This window comes from Artibeus jamaicensis, unplaced genomic scaffold (genome assembly GCF_021234435.1).
Source record: "Artibeus jamaicensis isolate MK-2021 breed Jamaican fruit bat unplaced genomic scaffold, CSHL_Jam_final contig_2259, whole genome shotgun sequence".
Taxonomy (NCBI): domain Eukaryota; kingdom Metazoa; phylum Chordata; class Mammalia; order Chiroptera; family Phyllostomidae; genus Artibeus; species Artibeus jamaicensis.
In genome coordinates, this window is record NW_026521468.1 from 2,682,550 (window position 1) to 2,689,850 (window position 7,301).

At 53.3% G+C, this 7,301-nt stretch overlaps 1 non-coding gene across 1 annotated transcript; it reads right to left on the reverse strand.

Moving 5' to 3' along the window:
- Positions 1–3,586: 3,586 nt before the first annotated feature.
- LOC119061602 (U6 spliceosomal RNA) lies at positions 3,587–3,691 on the reverse strand. The gene has a single exon (XR_005084819.2). It is a non-coding gene; the product is annotated as a U6 spliceosomal RNA (small nuclear RNA).
- Positions 3,692–7,301: the final 3,610 nt, after the last annotated feature.

Genomic DNA, 7,301 nt, shown 5'->3' on the forward strand with positions numbered 1-7,301 from the left:
ATAAAGAGATGCAAAGCACCCCACAGGGCAGTCCCTAGTTCTCAATGTCCTTCCCTGGGAACATCCACCCTTTCACACACACACACACACACACACACACACACACACACACACACAAGTGACCAGTCCAGGGATAGTGGCACTTTATATTCCTAGAGCGCTTTATGGTTTCCAGAATGCATGTCAGCTCTTCACAATATGCTAAGTGGAACAGATTTTTTTCTTTTGGTGAAATGAAAATTCAGAGGGGAGCCCTGGCTGGTGTGGCTCAGTGGACTGAGCACCAGACTGCAAACCAAAGAGTCACTGGTTCGATTCCCAGTCAGGGCACATGGGCCCGGGTTGCAGGACAGGTCCCCAGGGGGCAGTGCATGAGAGGCAACCACACACTGACGGTTCTCTCCCTCTATTTCCCCCTCCTCTCCCCTCTCTAAAAGTAAATAAACAAAATATGTTTTAAAAACTCCAAGTGGAAGTCAGAGCCTCTGGCTCCTCCACCAGTGCTCATTCCACTCCATCTGGTGGCCTGAGAGGGCCCATCTCTCAGATGAAACAGTGGAGGCCAGGGCCAGAGTGAAACCCGCACTGGCCGCCTTAGTCCGGGCACCACTCAGGGTTTCTCATTTGTACATCTTGCTTGTCTTGGTGGCCACCTGGGCCATTCCCCTAAATCAATGCCTGTGTGAAAACTTTAGGACCATGTGGCTCCCCTCATTCTGTTCCACACTGGGGTCCCTGAAAAGCAGAGGGCTGGCTGGAGTTGTCCACTCCCCACCCACCCTGGGAACCTCTGAGAGGAAACCTTCTCTGGGGGGCAGCAAGGAGACACAGGGGAAGTAGCTGGGCAAGTCGGTTCCTTCCCTCCTCCCTTTTCCTACTAGCAGTTCGACAGTCCCCCCAGGAGTGTCTCCTTCCCTTCCTATTCCCCTCTGTTTTGGGACTCCATGGTACCTCCTCATCCCAGTATGTCACCCTGGCTGGGCCTCTTGGCCAGGTGGATAGGACTGACCACCCCTCCCACTGCCCCGCCCCTTCCCGCCTGCCAGACACCCAGGGGCTCCTGATCCCAGAGGGCCTTTGGCCAAGGGGCGCTGGCTTTGGGCCAGTGCCTTTCTCCAGCCTGGCTCCCTCCCCACAGGCCCCTAATCCATCTCACCCAGCAGGAAGCCAGTAAGCTGCCTTTTCAGCAGCCTTCCCCAGCCCGCTGCGGGCTCTGTGCCTTTCTATACCACCCTTGGCAGGAGCTGTGTTATACAAGCTGGAGAGAGCAGCCCCCGCAAAGAGGTCATCGTGCCTAAGGCGGCTTCCAGCTCCAGCAGCCTCTCCTCCCTGGTCACCTCCCCAGGGTTTCCCCTTCTAATACACTGCCTGGCCATCCATGGGCACTAACAGCCCTGGCGAACTCAGATCAAAGCCCCAAGCTGGGTCCAGGTGGGGGGAGGGATTCTAGAGGGACAGCAGGCAGGAGGCCAGAGTCTGGGGAAGTGTGGCAGGCAGGAGGGGGCCCCTCTGGCTCTGTGCCTTCGGTCCTTTTGGCTGGTCTCTCCATCTTTTCTCTCACTCCAGCCCCTGCCCCCCACTCCTCAGAGCTCATTCACAGCCTTCTCGGACTCACTGATGCAGCCCAGACTGAGGGCTGGAGGAGCCTGGCTCCTGCGGGGGCTACAACTGACCACTTCAGACCGGCAGAGAGAGAGGGAAGCCAGGAGGGGGAGTGAAGAGGGGACTGGCGGGATTCTTTCTCTCCTGCTGGGTTATATTTGGGCGACTACTTGTCACTCTTGGGCTGGGGAATTCACAGCTTAGATTATTTTAGGACAGGCTCGATTTCAACCCTACTCCCATGGTCCCCGCAAGTACACTTTCACTGGTTCTGATTTTTGGCTTAGAAAATGTGGTCCTTCTATGGCCTAGTTCCTACTCTGCCCTCAGTCCTTCCCTTCCTCCCTCTCCAGGAAGAGAGCACCCCCACCTAGGCCCCCTCTCCCCAGCTCAAACCCCAGCCCTGCCTCTTAGTCTCCGCTCCAGGAAGCCAGCCTGTTGCTGGCTTGGAGCAGTTAGAGGAGAATTGGGGGTGCCTCTGGGAGGTCTGTTTGTAGTTCAGATTCTTCTCATTCCAGGCTCAGCAGGCTCTCTCTAAGGGAAGGGCCTGGGATGGAGGGGGGAATCCTTGGGGCACAGCTGCCGGGAAGGGAAGCTTCCTGGAGAGAGGAGAGGAGTGTGTTTTCTTCTCCCAGTGACTCCCATCCACAAGGTAGGACCTGCCTCTCCCAGTTCCACTCTTGGCCTCCCCAGAAGTGGCCTCAACATTGAGTCCCTTTCCAATAGAAGCAGATATTCAGAGGGCTCAGCTCAGGCCCTTATCTCTTTTTTTGCTTCCTAAGGAGTCAGCTCCTGTTTTGGGGGGATGCTTAGAGATGTTTGGAAGAGTTGGGGGGCGGGTGTGTCAAAAGAGAGATGCCTGGAGAGTGATGGGTCAGGTCAGTCCCAGCTCTAAACGGGCCTCGTCTCTCTGTCCCCAAAACTGAAGTCCCCTGGTAGATTTTGACTTGAACCCATCATTTACATATTTATCGCTCTGTGCTGCCAGCTCTCAGGCCACAGAATTCCTCACCCGTTAATCCGAGGGACTGAGCCTTAGGGAAAAGCTTCCCGAACCCCTCAGGTCTTAGAAGTGTGATGTCTGTCCCAATTTCCCTGGAAGACCCCCTCTCCAGCTGCCTCTGCCTGTGCTGGAGAGAGGAGGAAAAGCCAATACAAGACTAATTCCAGTGTCCATGAAGCGAAGGGACTGTTCACTTACTACGTCTAACCCCCCTCCCCCCTCCCCCCCGCCCCGTGAGGGGGAAGGCTGGCATCCGCACCTTAGAGACAAGGGTCTGCAGCGTGAGTGACCTGTCCAGGGGGACGCAGCGAGGAAACAGCGAGCCGAGGTGCAGACCTCCCCCCTCTGTGGAGGCCGGCGCCCCGCCCCCACACGCTGCCTCACAGACAGGGGTCTGGCACAAATGACGCCCCCGTTTTTTTTTATTATCAAATCACAAGCATGTCATTCTGTAACATAACACTATCACACTCAAGCACACCATGTGACATTTTAGGTGAAATGTTCAAATTAAAACTATACATTATTACGCCCGTTATTATTTCCCTACCAACCACACTCAAGCAGGTGTTACTTCTGCCAGACGCTGTAAGTAGGTCTGCCTCCCTCCTATGTTTGTGTTTAGAGTTCTGCGTGACCTCTGGGTAATGTTCTGCTTCCAGGTTACAATAGCATGTACCACCCTAAGCTTCTCTACCCAAATAATCAGCCCTACAAATGTATTTACTAATTCAATTCTCACTTCAAAGGAAACAAGACAGATGTAGTAGACCCATTCTGCAGATGGAAAAACTGATACTCAGAGAAGCTAAATGACTCATTGAAGATCAGAGAGCTCATAAGTACCGGGGCCAGGACCCGAGCACTTAGATCTCCTTAATCCGCTTCATGGGTTCTCTCCATGATGTTTAATTTGACTTTCCCTTCACACCTTCTCGTATTGACAACTAAATATGGCTGTAAGGACCCGGATAATCTTGGGAAAACTGGAGGCTTGAAACTTGGAGCTGAGGAATCTGCGCAGGGGCCATGCTAATCCTCTCTGTGTTGTTCCAGTTTTCGTACATGTGCTGCCGAAGCGAGCGCAGAGCTTAGGAATTTGGATGGCTCATTGCTCCTCCTCAGAACTTAGCTTCTCCTGTTCCTAACTATGGGTTCCAGAGGTGAGCAAAGCAATCAGGGCGAGGGAGTCAGGCTGGGTGTCCATACTCCTAAGGGTGCTTAGGAGTCTGCAGACTACCCAACTTAGAAAGTTGTTCAGGCCCTGCCCTACTTGTAGAGGGCATCAATTCACTCAACAAATGTTTACCGAGCACCTATTATATACCACTATATACACCTACTACATAGGCACTAGGGTGTGCATGAAAACTAAGACACAGCCTCTGCCCTCAAGAGACCATCTTGTTGAGAGTGGGGCTTATTAGACATACACAAATAACACACGCCAAATGCTAAATGCCAGAAGCATGAACCCAAACAAAGGAGGGTGGGAATGGGATCAGGGAAGCACTGCAAAGGGGTCTTAAAAGCTTCACAATGGGCCCTGGCTGGTGTGGCTTGGTGGATTGAGCACCGACCTGTGAACCAAAGGGTCGCAGGTTCGATTCCCAGTGAGGGCACATGCTTGCATTGTGGGCCAGGCCCCCAGTAGGGGGCGCACAAGAGGCAACCACACATTGATGTTTCTCTCCCTTTCCCTCTCTCTAAAAATAAATAAATAAAATCTTTAAAAAGAGAGGCCCACTGGGCCAAAGACATGGAGTATGAAAGTACCAAGTGTTCTGCTCTGTCTAGTTCATGGGTAAAGTCAGGATTTGGGGCAAGAAGGAAAAACCATTCTACATGCTTTATGCGAAAGGATGTTTAATTACTTAATGAAGGTGCTATGGACTAAATTGTGCCCCCCTCCCCATTCATATGTTGCTGCTCTAATCCTCAATTTGATCGTATTTGGAAACAAGGCTTTTAGGAGGTAATTAAGGTTAAATGAGGCCATAAAGGTGGAGTCCTAATCCCATAGGTCTAGTGGCTTTACAAGAAGAGAAAGAGGAAAAGATTTCTCTTTCTACATGCCCCTCCCAAGGAAAGGCCGTGGGAGCACACAGCGAGAAGGCAGCTGTCTGCGCTCCAGGAAGAGGGCCCTCACCCTGGACTTTCGGCCTCCGGACCCGAGGCAGTAAGTGTCTGCTGTGTAGGCCACTCAGTCTGCAGCAGACTAAGCCAACGGGAAACCAGGTGCTTGCAAAACTGTCGGATGGACTGGAGGAGCACTTTATAATGAAGCCGCAGAAGTGACCCTCCAGTAGGAGCTACCACCTCTGCTGCAATCGGGTAGCGAGAATCAGGAGGCTGCCGCTGGGACTGAGGTCAAGGATGTAACCCCAAAGCCCCATGGGAACCCGTATCATCACAGAGACGGAACACTGGGAGCTGCCGACGGGGAAAACCCTATTCCAGGACCTCATCTATCGGCAGAAATAGCCAGAGCAGCAAGAACATGGCCTCACCTCCCTTCCACCTTCCAAGTCTCAAATGAATAATGCCCTTTTCATCTAGAATTCTAGCTGCTAGAGGCTGAAGAGACGAGGTATCAGGAGCTCCAACTTCTGCAGTAGAGGAAGGCACCTAGAAGGAAGCGGGAGGGATGTGGACTGTTTTGTCCACCACGATGTGGCGAGTGTGGAGGTTCATGCCGAAAAGATATGTTGGGGTTTGAGTTTGAAGGGCAGTTGAGTGAGTTTGGAGTAGGGGACAGACAGGACTGGGCAGCTGCTGGGATTAACCAGAGCTCTGAAAGCTAATTGGGGGGTGTGGAAAGCAGATAGCCATAGCGTGTGTGTAAGAATCACTGGCATGGCTCAGTGGATTGAGCGCTGGCCTGTGACCCCAGAGGTCACCAGTTTCATTCCCAGTCAGGACATGTGCCTGGGGGCCAGGTTCTCAGTTGGGGGCATGTGAGAGGCAACCAACTGATGTTTCTCTCCCTCTCTTTCTCCCTCACTTCCCATCTTTCTAAAAAGAAATAAATAAAGGCATTTTTTAAAAATCACTTGGAGATTCTAAATTCCGATCACTGGGAGGACACAGTTTGTGTCCATAACAGATGAGCCCTGCCTGGCACCCCTTCTCCAACGGTTCTGATCCTTGTGCCCTGAGCCTTAAGAACACAGTCCTGGGATAGAAACTCACTTAGTGCTGTGAGCTCCGAAATGGTTTGACGTGTGGGGGCCATGTGCCAAATCGGTCCCTTCTCCTTCCTGAGAGCTAGTCCTGAAGGTTGCATGCTTGGAGCCTGAAAAATACCAGTGAGGCAGGGGGGCGGGGGAAGGAGGCTGTACCCAGAACCTGGGAGTCCAGGGATTTTAACCCCCACCTCCCACTGAGGACTAGGGGTTTGGTCAGCAACACACATGACCCTGCCTTCGGTTGCTCTGCACCTCCTTTTCTACTTGGGCCCCAGCACTGACCTGTGGGACCCTTTGATGATTGCCCAGTTCCCACTGGAGCCCACCTTAAACGTTGGGGGGTTTGACAGAGAAGCGGCCAGGTGGACGAGAAACAGGGGACAGGAGAGAACAGAGGAGAGAGGGGGCACTCCAGTCCAAAACGGCCTGGGGTCCCCGCCCAGTGTGGTCCATAGCACACACGAAATTTCAGCACAAGATAACCTATTAAAATAGGTGTTCATTTTCTTTCTCAGTCATTTCCTTGGCTCTTTCTCTCTCTATTCCTGGCTCCCAACCCCCAGTTCTGAGGGAAAGGCCACAGACAGATGAAGAGGTCCTGGCCTCCTCTCCATACCCCAGCCACACATCTTTGGGGAAGGGGGTCTCCAAGTTAGAGCAGGGCTGAGACAGTGAGCCAGGCTGCCTGGGCAGAGGGGCTTTTCTCCTTCCCAAGGGTCTCCTCTCACACGCAGATCCTGAAACCCAGGGCCCCCTTCAGAAGCATCTGCAGCCCAGCTTCGACAGGGTCCCCCAGGCCTTGCTGCTCTGGGCTGATTCTCCCAGGACAAAAACAGGCTTTCAGCCTGGGGGCGAGAGTCGGCCTCCCCACCCCCCATTAACACCACAAAGTCCAAGGAAGAAGGGGGAGTGGGCAGGGCTGGGGGGGTGGGGATGGTGGTTAGAGAGCCAGGTCGTTGCTAGTAAATCAAAGTTGGTTTCCCAGATGGAGCTGCAGCCGCTTTGATTTCTCAAGTCGCCCCCCTCTCCCGCAGCCTCCCCTCCCCCCCAGCTCCATGGTTTCAATTCCTCCCTGAAAAGCAGTGGGGCCTCCTTTCAAACCAGCCCAGCTCCTCCAACTCCCAACAACAGCTTAAGTTACAGGAAAGAGAAAGGGGAGGGGGTGAGGTAGCCCAGCCTAGAGGAAAAGGAGAGAACTTCTGGGAGAAGCCAGGGGGACAAGGGAGAGTGGGAAGAGAGAGGAAGGGAGATAGGTGGAGAGAAAGGCCCTGCTGGAGCAGGAGGGGAGCCCCAACTGGAAAGCAAACGTGTGCCAACCCTCCTTTCCCAGGGAGCACTCCCACACTCATCCCGAAGGCCCCTCCACACCTACACGTCTATGATGATCCAAGCTCTCCCGTTCCTCTCCTCTTGGCAATAGGTTCTAGAACGTTCCAGGAGACAAAATATTTGACTGATTCCCAGGGATGTTTATTTCTTGGACCGAGAAGGCACAGTCACCCCTAAGA